The 14,137-nt window shown below is 41.4% G+C and overlaps 1 protein-coding gene across 1 annotated transcript in view; it reads left to right on the forward strand.

Moving 5' to 3' along the window:
• The window catches only part of LRIT1 (leucine rich repeat, Ig-like and transmembrane domains 1), a 78,147-nt gene that overhangs the window by 14,334 nt on the left and 49,676 nt on the right, over window positions 1-14,137 (forward strand). The gene's annotated exons all lie outside the window — the stretch shown is intronic.

Here is a 14,137-nt window from a genome sequence, read left to right on the forward strand (position 1 = left end):
GCAAAAGAAATAACAAGTTTTCTCTTAAAATGGGCCAGAGCAAACACAATTTTTTTTTCGTAAAGTGAGTTTACCATGTAAAAGTAGCAAAACATAAAAAACAACATTATAAATCTATCGGGGAAAGGCCAGAAGAATAAAGTTGTCTTAAAATTGTTTTTAAATGCTTAATGGGGCAAAAATATCTAAAATAAAATTCCTCATCTTCTGTTTATTTCTTGATTCTGCCTCCCAAAAGTCAAAATAGGACTCGGTTCACAGTTCACATTTATCCTGTGCTGTAAGCTGAACATTTACGTCAGGGTTTAAATATAAATCCACAGAAAACATGGTTCAGATTGAGCCCCTGACAGAACTAGTTAGTAAAATGAAGCAGGCAAAGTTATTTTGGACTCCATTTGGCCTCTTTTTCAGCTGTATCATAAAGTGTGGTGAACCACAGTTTCACGAATACTCAAAAAGACAGGACACCACAGGAGGCCGGACAGAAACCAAAGTTACTCCTTTTGTCTCACTATATTCAATGGTACTTTCAAAGCAGGGCTTTGACAAGGTGTTTTGGTGCCCTAGGCAGATTAAGTTAATAGCGCTCTCGTCACCCAAGCAAAGGTATGGGTCACAGACTAAAGATAACAGGACACTTAATCCACCCTCCCGTGGGTAAGGTAACAAGCTTCAATGACCACATCCACTAGAATAGTTATGTTTTTCAATTTCAAAGTAAGATATGGGATCGTTCATTATTTGCGGACCATTTACACAACACGAAGGACACAGTGATAGTCATCTCTTACATCCTATATTGTAAATGTTAAGCCCCCGTCTCACATAGCGAGATCGCTAGCGAGATCGCTGCTGAGTCACTAGTTTTGTGACGCAACAGCGACCTCCATAGCGATCTCGCTATGTGTGACACGTACCAGCGATCAGGCCCCTGCTGCGAGATCGCTGGTCGTGTCGGAATGGCCTGGACCTTTTTTTGGTCGTTGAGGTCCCGCTGACATCGCTGAATCGGTGTGTGTGACACCGATCCAGCGATGTCTTCACTGGTAACCAGGGTAAACATCGGGTTACTAAGCGCAGGGCCGCGCTTAGTAACCCGATGTTTACCCTGGTTACCAAAAAAAACAAACACTACATACTCACCATCTGATGTCCGTCAGGTCCCTTGCCGTCCGCTTCCTGCTCTGACTGAGATCCGGCCGTACAGTGAGAGCAGAGCGCAGCAGTGACGTCACCGCTGCGCTCTGCTCTCACTGTACGGCGGCTCAGTCAGAGCAGGAAGCAGACGGCAAGGGACCTGACGGACACCGAAAGGCGAGTATGTACTGTTTGTTTTTTTTGGTAACCAGGGTAAACATCGGGTTACTAAGCGCGGCCCTGCGCTTAGTAACCCGATGTTTACCCTGGTTACCCGGGTGCTGCAGGGGGACTTCGGCATAGTTGAAGACAGTTTCAACGATGCCGAAGTCGTTCCCCTGATCGTTGGTCGCTGGAGAGAGCGGTCTGTGTGACAGCTCCCCAGCGACCACACAACGACTTACCAACGATCACGGCCAGGTCGTATCGCTGGTCGTGATCGTTGGTAAATCGCTATGTGAGACGGGGCCTTTAGACTGAAAGGCAGTCATGGAAACTAATATAGCTTAACTATAATGGGGGCCAATTGGTTTCAATTAAGGTGTTCAACATTTGGCATATAGCCTAATGGAAACTAAACAAATTGCATCATAGATAAAGGGATGCATATGGTGGTTTTTACGTCCATCATGCGACAAATACCGCTAGCAACAAAACTGATTTTTGGTGGTTCTGTGATCGTATTCATGTACTGGTGGTAATACTGATGATATACTCATGGAGTTACATAGTTACATAGTTACATAGTTATTGAGGTTGAAGGAAGACTTTAAGTCCATCTAGTTCAACCCATAGCCTAACCTAACATGCCCTAACATGTTGATCCAGAGGAAGGCAAAAAAACCCCATGTGGCAAGGAGTAACTCCACCATGGGGAAAAAAATTCCTTCCCGACTCCACATACGGCAATCAGACTAGTTCCCTGGATCAACGCCTTATCAAGGAATCTAGTGTATATACCCTGTAACATTATACTTTTCCAGAAAGGTATCCAGTCCCCTCTTAAATTTAATTAATGAATCACTCATTACAACATCATACGGCAGAGAGTTCCATAGTCTCACTGCTCTTACAGTAAAGAATCCGCGTCTGTTATTATGCTTAAACCTTCTTTCCTCCAGACGTAGAGGATGCCCCCTTGTCCCTGTCTCAGGTCTATGATTAAAAAGATCATCAGAAAGGTCTTTGTACTGTCCCCTCATATATTTATACATTAAAATAAGATCACCCCTTAGTCTTCGTTTTTCCAAACTAAATAGCCCCAAGTGTAATAACCTATCTTGGTATTGCAGACCCCCCAGTCCTCTAATAACCTTGGTCGCTCTTCTCTGCACCCGCTCTAGTTCAGCTATGTCTTTCTTATACACCGGAGACCAGAACTGTGCACAGTATTCTAAGTGTGGTCGAACTAGTGACTTGTATAGAGGTAAAATTATGTTCTCCTCATGAGCATCTATTCCTCTTTTAATACATCCCATTATTTTATTTGCCTTTGTAGCAGCTGCCTGACACTGGCCACTGAATATGAGTCTGTCATCCACCCATACACCCAGGTCTTTTTCATTGATGGTTTTGCCCAGAGTTTTAGAATTAAGCACATAGTTATACATCTTATTACTTCTACCCAAGTGCATGACCTTACATTTATCCCCATTAAAACTCATTTGCCATTTATCAGCCCAAGCTTCTAGTTTACATAAATCATCCTGTAATATAAAATTGTCCTCCCCTGTATTGATTACCCTACAGAGTTTAGTGTCATCTGGAAATATTGAAATTCTACTCTGAATGCCCCCTACAAGGTCATTAATAAATATGTTAAAAAGAAGAGGGCCCAATACTGACCCCTGTGGTACCCCACTGCTAACCGCGACCCAGTCCGAGTGTGCTCCATTAATAACCACCCTTTGTTTCCTATCCCTGAGCCAGCTCTCAACCCACTTACACATATTTTCCCCTATCCCCATTACTCTCATTTTATGTATCAACCTTTTGTGTGGCACCGTATCAAAAGCTTTGGAAAGTCCATATACACTACGTCCACTGGGTTCCCTTGGTCCAGTCCGGAACTTACCTCTTCATAGAAGCTGATCAAATTAGTCTGACATGAGCGGTCCCTAGTAAACCCGTGCTGATACTGGGTCATGAGGTTATTCCTCTTCAGATACTCCAGTATAGCATCCCTTAGAATGCCCTCCAGGATTTTACCCACAGTAGAGGTTAAACTTACTGGCCTATAATTACCGAGTTCAGTTTTTGCCCCTTTTTTGAATATTGGCACCACATTTGCTATACACCACTCCTGTGGTACAGACCCTGTTATTATGGACTCTTTAAAGATTAAAAATAATGGTCTATCAATGACTGTACTTAGTTCCTGCAGTACTCGGGGGTGTATCCCATCCGGGCCCGGAGATTTGTCAATTTTAGTGATTTTTAGACGCCGCTGTACTTCCTGCTGGGTTAAGCAGTTGACATTTAATGGGGAATTTTTATCACTAGTCATATTGGCTGCCATGGGATTTTCTTTTGTAAATACTGATGAAAAAAAGTCATTTAGCATATTGGCTTTTTCCTCATCCTCATCCACCATTTCACCCAGACTATTTTTAAGGGGGCCAACACTGTCATTTTTTAGTTTCTTACTATTTATATAGTTAAAGAATATTTTGGGATTATTTTTACTCTCTCTGGCAATGAGTCTCTCTGTCTCAATCTTTGCTGCCTTGATTTGCTTTTTACAGAATTTATTTAATTTTCTGTATTTATTTAATGCCTCATCATCACTACCTACTTCCTTTTATTCTCTAAATGCTTTCTTTTTGTTCCTTATTGCGCCCCTAACAGCTCTATTTAGCCATATTGGTTTCCTCCTATTTCTAGTATGTTTATTCCCATACGGTATATACTGTGCACAGGTCCTATCCAGGATGCTAATAAACGTCTCCCATTTTCTTTGTGTATTTTTGTGTCTCAGGATATCGTCCCAGTTAATTGCACCAAGATCCTCTCTCATCCGTTGGAAATTTGCCCTCCTGAAGTTTAGTGTCCTTATCACCCCCCTACTACCCATCTTATTAAAGGTTACATGAAAACTTATTATTTTATGATCACTAGTCCCCAAGTGACCCCCAACCCTTATATTTGATATGCGGTCTGGCCTGTTGGTTAATATTAGGTCTAGCAGTGCCCCCCTCCTTGTTGGGTCCTGAACCAGCTGTGAAAGGTAATTGTCTCTCATAGTTGTCAAAAACCGATTACCTTTGCTGGAACTGCAGGTTTCTGTTCCCCAATCTATTTCAGGGTAGTTGAAGTCCCCCATAATAATGACTTCTCCTTGAGTCGCAGCTTCATCTATTTGCTTTACGAGGATATTCTCCATTGCTTCCATTATTTTTGGAGATTTATAACAAACCCCTATCAGTAATTTATTATTTTTTCCCCCTCCCCTTATCTCCACCCACAGGGACTCCACATTTTCATTAAATTCACCTATATTATCACGCAGGATGGGTTTTAAGGAAGATTTTACATATAGACACACCCCTCCCCCTCGCTTATCTGTACGGTCATTTCTGAACAGGCTATAGCCCTGCAAGTTAACAGCCCAGTCATGGCTCTCATCCAGCCACGTCTCAGATATCCCCACCATGTCATAATTATGCTCCAACAACATTAGTTCTAATTCGTCCATTTTGTTGGCGAGGCTTCTGGCATTAGTATACATGCACTTGATGTTACTCTCTGTACCTCTATTCTTTCTTAAATTATTAACTGTTCTAACCCCACCCCCCATGCCACCGCCACCCCCAACTTCCTTATTTGTGCCCAGCTCTCTATCTGCACTATCTTCCCCTCCTATAAAATGAATACCCTCCCCCCCAATCCCTAGTTTAAACACTCCTCCAACCTTCTAACCATTTTCTCCCCCAGCACAGCTGCCCCTTCGCCATTGAGGTGCAGCCTGTCCCTAGCGTAGAGCCTGTAGCCCACTGAGAAGTCGGCCCAGTTCTGCAGGAACCCAAACCCCTCCTTCCTACACCAATTCTTGAGCCACTTATTAACCTCGGTGACCAGTGTAAAGAAAAAAGTGGTTGGCACTGAACGTACTATAATAGTCCGTATACAGCTACTACGTCTGCGGAGTGGTAATGCTTAGGGGATAATGCTTCCGTTGGAAGTTCCGGTGGTGCTCAGCCTTAGAAGATGATACATTTAAAATGCAACGCCATGGAAGAAAAGAAAAAGGCAGCACTCACCTATGGAGACTTCTGTTGATTGAGTAGCTTTTAATCCATAAAGTTCAAAATTTTACAGACAGATGCGGTATAGGCTGAGGCATGGGTGTGAAGAGGGAGTGGTGGAGACAAAACAGACGACGGCCGTTTCGCTCTTACGAGCTTCTACGGGTCCATGTGTGCTGTGCCGGTAACGTCATTTCCTTTATCAGGTAAGGGACGTACCACATGTGAAGTAAATACATACATAATTAAAATCAACAACACATTATTTACAATTTAATTCGGATTTAAATAAAGATGGCCATATCTAATTTGTCGTTTAACCCCCAAGGTCCTTGGGCATTGGTATTAAGGATCCACCTTGCTTCGCGTTGGAGGAGTAATTTATTATGGTCTCCTCCATGCTGTGGGAAGTTAACTACTTCCAGCCCCGCAAACATTAATTGGTTAGGATCCCCTCCATGCATTTCTTGGATATGTTTAATTAAACGGACACGTCCCTTCCCTGTGAGCACTGAGTTATAGTGCTCACGGAAGCGGACCATTAGTGGCCTGATAGTTTTCCCTATATAGAACTTATAGCAAGGGCAGAAAATCACATAAACGACAAATTTCGTTTTACATGTGATAAAATCTTTGACCAAATGACTTATAGTACCTATTTTTAGAGGATTTTTTGTGTTATGTAGATGGCACATGCTACAATTTCCGCATTTGAAATTTCCCTGTGGACGTGATTTTTGTATCCAATTGGTATTTTTGACCGTGATTTTGTTATGCACTATTATGTCGCCTATATTTTTTGTGCGTTTATAGGCAAATCGCGGGCGGCAATCAGGCAGGCCTCTGAAATCAGAATCGTTTTGTATGATATGCCAGTTTTTGCGTATTGTTGAATATATTTCGTTGTCTAGCGGGCTGTGTTTGAAAATAAAAGTGAATATTCCATCTTTCTTTCCATTATTATTTCCCCTTTTATTTTTTCCTTTTTTACCTTTTTTTAAAAGGTCTATTTGGGACAAATTTGCTGCCCATAATTCAGCTTTTTGTAGAATATGTTTAGAATAACCTCTATCAATGAATCGGGATTTTAATGCCTGTACTTGATTAACGTAGCTTTCATCATTGCTATTCAGTTTTCGTAAGCGTACCATTTGACTGTACGGGATGCTACTTTTTGTGTGATGGGGATGTGCACTTTGGTAATGTAGCACATTATTTGTAGCTGTTTCTTTTCTATGGGCTTTGGTGGTAATTGTGCCATCCTGTACTTCAATTTTTACATCTAAGAATTCTAACGAATTGCCTCCATAAACGGCTGTAAATAGCATATTATCATCATTAGTATTATTTAGGAACATCACAAATTCGTGGAAGCTCGATTCAGTGCCATCCCACACCATAAATACATCGTCTGCGAATCGCAGGAACATACGTATATGGGACAAATATGGATTCTGGGGACCGGTGATGTGCCTCTCCTCGAACACTGCAAGGAACAGATTCGCGAAGACGCACGCCACCGGCGTACCCATAGCGGTACCAACCCGCTGAGCGTACCATTTATTTAAGAATTTGAAAGTGTTGTGGGTTAGCACGAAATCGAGCCCCTCCACAATGAATGAGATAACATTTTCGTCCTTTTCTGTATTCATCAAGATGCATTTTATGGCATCTAAACCCTTTTGGTGTGGTATTCGAGTGTATAGGTTTACAATATCTATTGAAACCAATGCAAAGGTAGGTTGCCAGATTAATTCTTTAAGCGTCAGTAAAAAGTCCCCTGAATCTTTTATAAAGGAGGGAATCTCCATAAGCAATGGCTTTAAAAGCCAATCTAGGAACTGAGAGAGTGGTTCAGTGATGGAGTTTTTGCCGGATACTATTGGGCGGCCTGGGGGCTTTTTCGCGTTTTTGTGAATTTTTGGGATGCTATACCAGTTAGCATAGTGAGGAAATTCCGGGATCAATTTTTCTGCCTTTGCTTTTGTTAGTGTGCCCTTTTCTACATATCTGCGCAAGAACGTTCTCAGCTTTATTTTGATGTCGTTAGTAGGATTATGTTCCAACATTGTGTATGTGTTGGAATCATTAAGCTGGGATAAGGCTTCTTCCATATAATATTTTTTATCTAGAATCACGACGTTGCCACCTTTGTCCGCTCTGCGGATGACGACGTCGTCCCATTTTTGTATGTTTTTTAAAGCTATAAGTTCCTGCGGAGATATATTTTGGTTGGCTTGCACATATATTAAGGCTTCTATGTCTTTTATGACCATATCATAAAATAGGTCTATATTGTTCCCTGGGGATATTGGAGGCATCCAATTAGATTTTACTCCCCCTGTAAAAGGACCCGAAATGTATTGGGACTTAACATTCGTGCCTTTATCTGCTTCCTCCTGATTGGAGGGACAAAGGTGGCAACGTCGTGATTCTAGATAAAAAATATTATATAGAAGAAGCCTTATCCCAGCTTAATGATTCCAACACATACACAATGTTGGAACATAATCCTACTAACGACATCAAAATAAAGCTGAGAACGTTCTTGCGCAGATATGTAGAAAAGGGCACACTAACAAAAGCAAAGGCAGAAAAATTGATCCCGGAATTTCCTCACTATGCTAACTGGTATAGCATCCCAAAAATTCACAAAAACGCGAAAAAGCCCCCAGGCCGCCCAATAGTATCCGGCAAAAACTCCATCACTGAACCACTCTCTCAGTTCCTAGATTGGCTTTTAAAGCCATTGCTTATGGAGATTCCCTCCTTTATAAAAGATTCAGGGGACTTTTTACTGACGCTTAAAGAATTAATCTGGCAACCTACCTTTGCATTGGTTTCAATAGATATTGTAAACCTATACACTCGAATACCACACCAAAAGGGTTTAGATGCCATAAAATGCATCTTGATGAATACAGAAAAGGACGAAAATTTTATCTCATTCATTGTGGAGGGGCTCGATTTCGTGCTAACCCACAACACTTTCAAATTCTTAAATAAATGGTACGCTCAGCGGGTTGGTACCGCTATGGGTACGCCGGTGGCGTGCGTCTTCGCGAATCTGTTCCTTGCAGTGTTCGAGGAGAGGCACATCACCGGTCCCCAGAATCCATATTTGTCCCATATACGTATGTTCCTGCGATTCGCAGACGATGTATTTATGGTGTGGGATGGCACTGAATCGAGCTTCCACGAATTTGTGATGTTCCTAAATAATACTAATGATGATAATATGCTATTTACAGCCGTTTATGGAGGCAATTCGTTAGAATTCTTAGATGTAAAAATTGAAGTACAGGATGGCACAATTACCACCAAAGCCCATAGAAAAGAAACAGCTACAAATAATGTGCTACATTACCAAAGTGCACATCCCCATCACACAAAAAGTAGCATCCCGTACAGTCAAATGGTACGCTTACGAAAACTGAATAGCAATGATGAAAGCTACGTTAATCAAGTACAGGCATTAAAATCCCGATTCATTGATAGAGGTTATTCTAAACATATTCTACAAAAAGCTGAATTACGGGCAGCAAATTTGTCCCAAATAGACCTTTTAAAAAAAGGTAAAAAAGGAAAAAATAAAAGGGGAAATAATAATGGAAAGAAAGATGGAATATTCACTTTTATTTTCAAACACAGCCCGCTAGACAACGAAATATATTCAACAATACGCAAAAACTGGCATATCATACAAAACGATTCTGATTTCAGAGGCCTGCCTGATTGCCGCCCGCGATTTGCCTATAAACGCACAAAAAATATAGGCGACATAATAGTGCATAACAAAATCACGGTCAAAAATACCAATTGGATACAAAAATCACGTCCACAGGGAAATTTCAAATGCGGAAATTGTAGCATGTGCCATCTACATAACACAAAAAATCCTCTAAAAATAGGTACTATAAGTCATTTGGTCAAAGATTTTATCACATGTAAAACGAAATTTGTCGTTTATGTGATTTTCTGCCCTTGCTATAAGTTCTATATAGGGAAAACTATCAGGCCACTAATGGTCCGCTTCCGTGAGCACTATAACTCAGTGCTCACAGGGAAGGGACGTGTCCGTTTAATTAAACATATCCAAGAAATGCATGGAGGGGATCCTAACCAATTAATGTTTGCGGGGCTGGAAGTAGTTAACTTCCCACAGCATGGAGGAGACCATAATAAATTACTCCTCCAACGCGAAGCAAGGTGGATCCTTAATACCAATGCCCAAGGACCTTGGGGGTTAAACGACAAATTAGATATGGCCATCTTTATTTAAATCCGAATTAAATTGTAAATAATGTGTTGTTGATTTTAATTATGTATGTATTTACTTCACATGTGGTACGTCCCTTACCTGATAAAGGAAATGACGTTACCGGCACAGCACACATGGACCCGTAGAAGCTCGTAAGAGCGAAACGGCCGTCGTCTGTTTTGTCTCCACCACTCCCTCTTCACACCCATGCCTCAGCCTATACCGCATCTGTCTGTAAAATTTTGAACTTTATGGATTAAAAGCCACTTATTAACCTCCCTAATCTCCCGTTGCCTCTCTGGCGTGGCACGTGGTACCACGTAATGATGAATTTAGAAATGTACTCATCACCATAACTATCATCAGTAAATAAATATGAAAACCATAATCATCATCAGTACATAAATAGAACACCATCAATAGTACATGAATCCAACATCAGAAACATCATCAGTAAACAAATACATCAACAGAACCACCATCAGTACTTGAATGTGTTGCCAGAACCACACTCAGTATGTTAACCCCTTTTCGACATTGGGCGTAATAGTACACCAATGTCGAACTCCTCTTTTCCTTTGATGTGTGCTCCAGCGCTGAGCCTACAGCTTTCCCATCCCATGTCAGCTGTTTTTGGACAGCTGACATGTTCCTCTAACAGCTGTGGGTGGAATTGTGAACCACCCTGCGGCTGTTAACTAGTTAAATGCAGTTAGTCATACTAGGTATGACTAGTGTTGAGCATTCCAATACCGCAAGTATCGGGTATCGGCCGATACTTGCGGGTATCGGAATTCCGATACCGAGATCCGATACTTTCGTGGTATCGGGAATCGGAATCGGAAGTTTCCAGTGTATGGTTCCCAGGGTCTGAAGGAGAGGAAACTCTCCTTCAGGCCCTGGGATCCATATAAATGTGTAAAATAAAGAATTAAAATAAAAAATATTGATATACTCACCTGTCCAGAGGCCCCTGGACTTTACCGCCGTAACCGGGAGCCTTCTTTGCTTAAAATGCACGCGTTTAATGGTTTCCGTGACGTCACGGCTTCTGATTGGTCGCGTGCCGCCCATGTGACCGCGACGCGACCAATCACAACAAGCCGTGACGTAATTTTCAGGTCCTGATGCCTAATTCTAGGCATTCAGGACCTGAAAATTACGTCACGGCTTGTTGTGATTGGTCGCGTCGCGGTCACATGGGCGGCACGCGACCAATCAGAAGCCGTGACGTCACGGAAACCATTAAACGCGTGCATTTTAAGCAAAGAAGGCTCCCGGTTACGGCGGTAAAGTCCAGGCTGCGTCGGAGAGGTGAGTATATCAATATTTTTTATTTTAATTCTTTATTTTACACATTAATATGGTTCCCAGGGCCTGAAGGAGAGTTTCCTCTTCTTCAGACCCTGGGAACCATCAGGGATACCGTCCGATACTTGAGTCCCATTGACTTGTATTGGTATCGGGTATCGGTATCGGATCAGATCCGATACTTTGCCGGTATCGGCCGATACTTTCCGATACCGATACTTTCAAGTATCGGACGGTATCGCTCAACACTAGGTATGACACATGTGTCCAATGATAGGAGATGGAAGCTGGAAGACGCACTGATGTAAATTAAGCATTTCAAGCAATGTACCAAATATGTCAGTCCCCAAAAACAAAGTCTATCATGAGTGCACTCTGTGGCATAGAACCAGGAGGCCCCGTCTGGTGGCATTTCTGGAAAACTCACGTCACGTCTTTCTGGATCCGACATGTGATATCATTGACTCAATGGCAGTGTGGCAGAAAAGAGGCAAAACATCAATGTGTTTGAGAAAACTCCTCTTTCATTCATTAGGGCATCTGACAAAGTAAAAAAGGGTTTTCATCAGATACCCAGACGAAGTAAGAGAGTTTTTTTCCTAAATACATTTGTGTTGTGCATCTTCCAGGCCACGGTACAGTTGAATTAGTGATGTCACATGACAGATCCAGGAAGGCATATGTCTTTACCAGGAATGCCACGACCCAGGACCTCCTGGTTCCATTCCACAGTGCATTCTCATGACAGACTTTGTTTTTGGTGTCTGAACTATTTGGCACATTGCTGGGAATGCTTCAAATATGCCACAACAGTTCTTCTATTTTCCATCTCCGATCATTAGACATCTGTGTAATACTCGTCACTCACAAGAAGTTAGGATTCTCCTCTATTTATATAAGTAAACACAAATTGTTGATCCCCACTTACTAGTTTAATCCCTTATCGACATTGGCCGTAATAGTACTTTGATGTCAGTATCTCTCCCTTTGATGTGGGCTCCAGCGGTGAGCCCACATCTTTCGCGGGACATGTCAGCTGTTTTGAACAGCTGACATGTGACCTCATAGCTGCTGTTGGAATCGCGATCCACCCGTGGCTATTAACTAGTTAAATGCCCCTGTCAAATGCTGACAGCAACATTTAAATGGCGCTTCCGGCAATCGCACCAGAGATACGCACAGTGGTGACATGCGTCACATGATAGCGGGTCACCGGTGTGTCAGCATGACAACCCGAGGTCTCCTGGAGACTTCTATGGTTGTCACTGCCAGATTGCTGTGAGTGCCATCCAGTGGTCGCGCTCATTACAAGTCAGCAATTCTAGTACATAGAGGCGATCTGATCATCGCCTCTATGTAGCAGAGGCGATTGGGAAATGGCAGCTTCAAGTCTCCTATGGAGACTATTGAAGCATGTCAAAAGTAAAAAAAAAATGTTTTTAAAAAATAAAAAAATATAAAAGTTCAAATCACTCCCCTTTCACCTCATTCAAAATAAACCAATAAAAATAAAATCAAACCTACATATATTTGGTATCACCGCATCCAGAATTGCCCGATCTATCAATAAAAGAAAGGATTAACCTGATTGCTAAACGGCATAGCGAGAAAAAAAGCCAAAACGCCGAAATTATGGGTTTTTGGTCGCCGTGACATTGCATTAAAATGCAATAACGGGCGATCAAAAGATCGTATCTGGACCAAAAATGTATCATTAAAAACGTCAGCTCAGCACACAAAAAATATGCCCTCACCTAACCTGAGATCATGAAAAATAGAGACGCTGCGGGAATCGGAAAATGGTGCAATTTTTTTTTTTTAAATAAAGTTTGGAATTTTTTTCACCACCTAGATAAAAAAGAACCTAGACATGTTTGGTGTCTATGAACTCGTAATGACATGGAGAATCATAATGGCTGGTCAGTTTTAGCATTTAGTGAGCCTAGTAAAAAAGCCAAACAAAAAACAAGTGTGGGATTGCACTTTTTTTGCAATTTCATCGTACTTTGAATTTTTTTCCCATTTTCTAGTGCACGACTTGGTAAAACCAATAGTGTTGTTCAAAATTACGCCTTGTCCCGCCAAAAAAAAGCCCTCACATGGCCATATTGACAGAAAATTTAAAAAGTTATGGCTCTGGGAAGGAGGGGAGCAAAACACAAAACCGCAAAACTGAAAAAATCTTCAGGGGTTCAGGGGTTAACCTTGGATACTCTTGTATGTGCATTACTTAGCATATTCTTGTATACACCATAAACTATTTTTAGGTAATTTAACCCTGAGTGCATTCTTTCATTTTTTTAATGATTTTTTGTGTCTATGGCACATGACCACTTGTTTGATTACCTGCAACTGCGGTAATATAGTTGTGGCATTTATATTTATTATTTATTTCAGCATGAGTGTACCTTTATTTAAAATTATTTTTGTTAAAGGGAATCTATCACCAAGTTTTTGCTACCTCATCTTAGAACAGCATGATGTAGGCAAAGAGACTCTGAATCCAATGATGTATCACTTAGTTTACTGGGGGCATTGGTTCTCAAGCAGAGTTCTTAGATTCAGCATTGCAGCAGAGCTGAGAAAGTCGAACCCGCCCACACCAGGCTCTTTATGTACATTGCCTATTGACAGTGAGCTACTTATCACAGGAGGGGGCAGATTTGGATTAGCACGCACATGCTGCTGTAGCTACTATATTACAGGCAAGGATAATGTCTTGAGGATGAAACCTTCATTGTAAGTAAACAACAGCAAACAGCCTGACAAGGCACAGAAATATTACAGCTGAAATTGCTTATGTAATAAATTGCATATTGGCATAGTGATTTCCCCAAACGTCAGTGTGCAGAGGGTTTGCTAGTTTCGCACTCCATATTTATTGGTATGAACACTTGACTCTTTGCTTTTGCGTACTTACTTGGGTCTCTAGCCAATGTGCAATTCTTCACATGTAACTGATGGAGATCTTTTTCCATCTTTTTGGTGTATATATTGTGCTCCTTACAATCTGAACCCTAGCCACCATTTATATGCTCATTTATGATTGTTTTATGGAATTGTTATGATAGAGTATCTAATAAAATTGCAATTTTACCTTGATAGTATTCAGTGCCTGTTTTTGAGTGTACAGATTCTCAAGTTCATAAAACTACATAAGAAGTTAATTAATAAGAAACGT

Source organism: Ranitomeya variabilis, chromosome 4 (assembly GCF_051348905.1).
Source record: "Ranitomeya variabilis isolate aRanVar5 chromosome 4, aRanVar5.hap1, whole genome shotgun sequence".
In the NCBI taxonomy this organism is placed as follows: Eukaryota; Metazoa; Chordata; class Amphibia; order Anura; family Dendrobatidae; genus Ranitomeya; species Ranitomeya variabilis.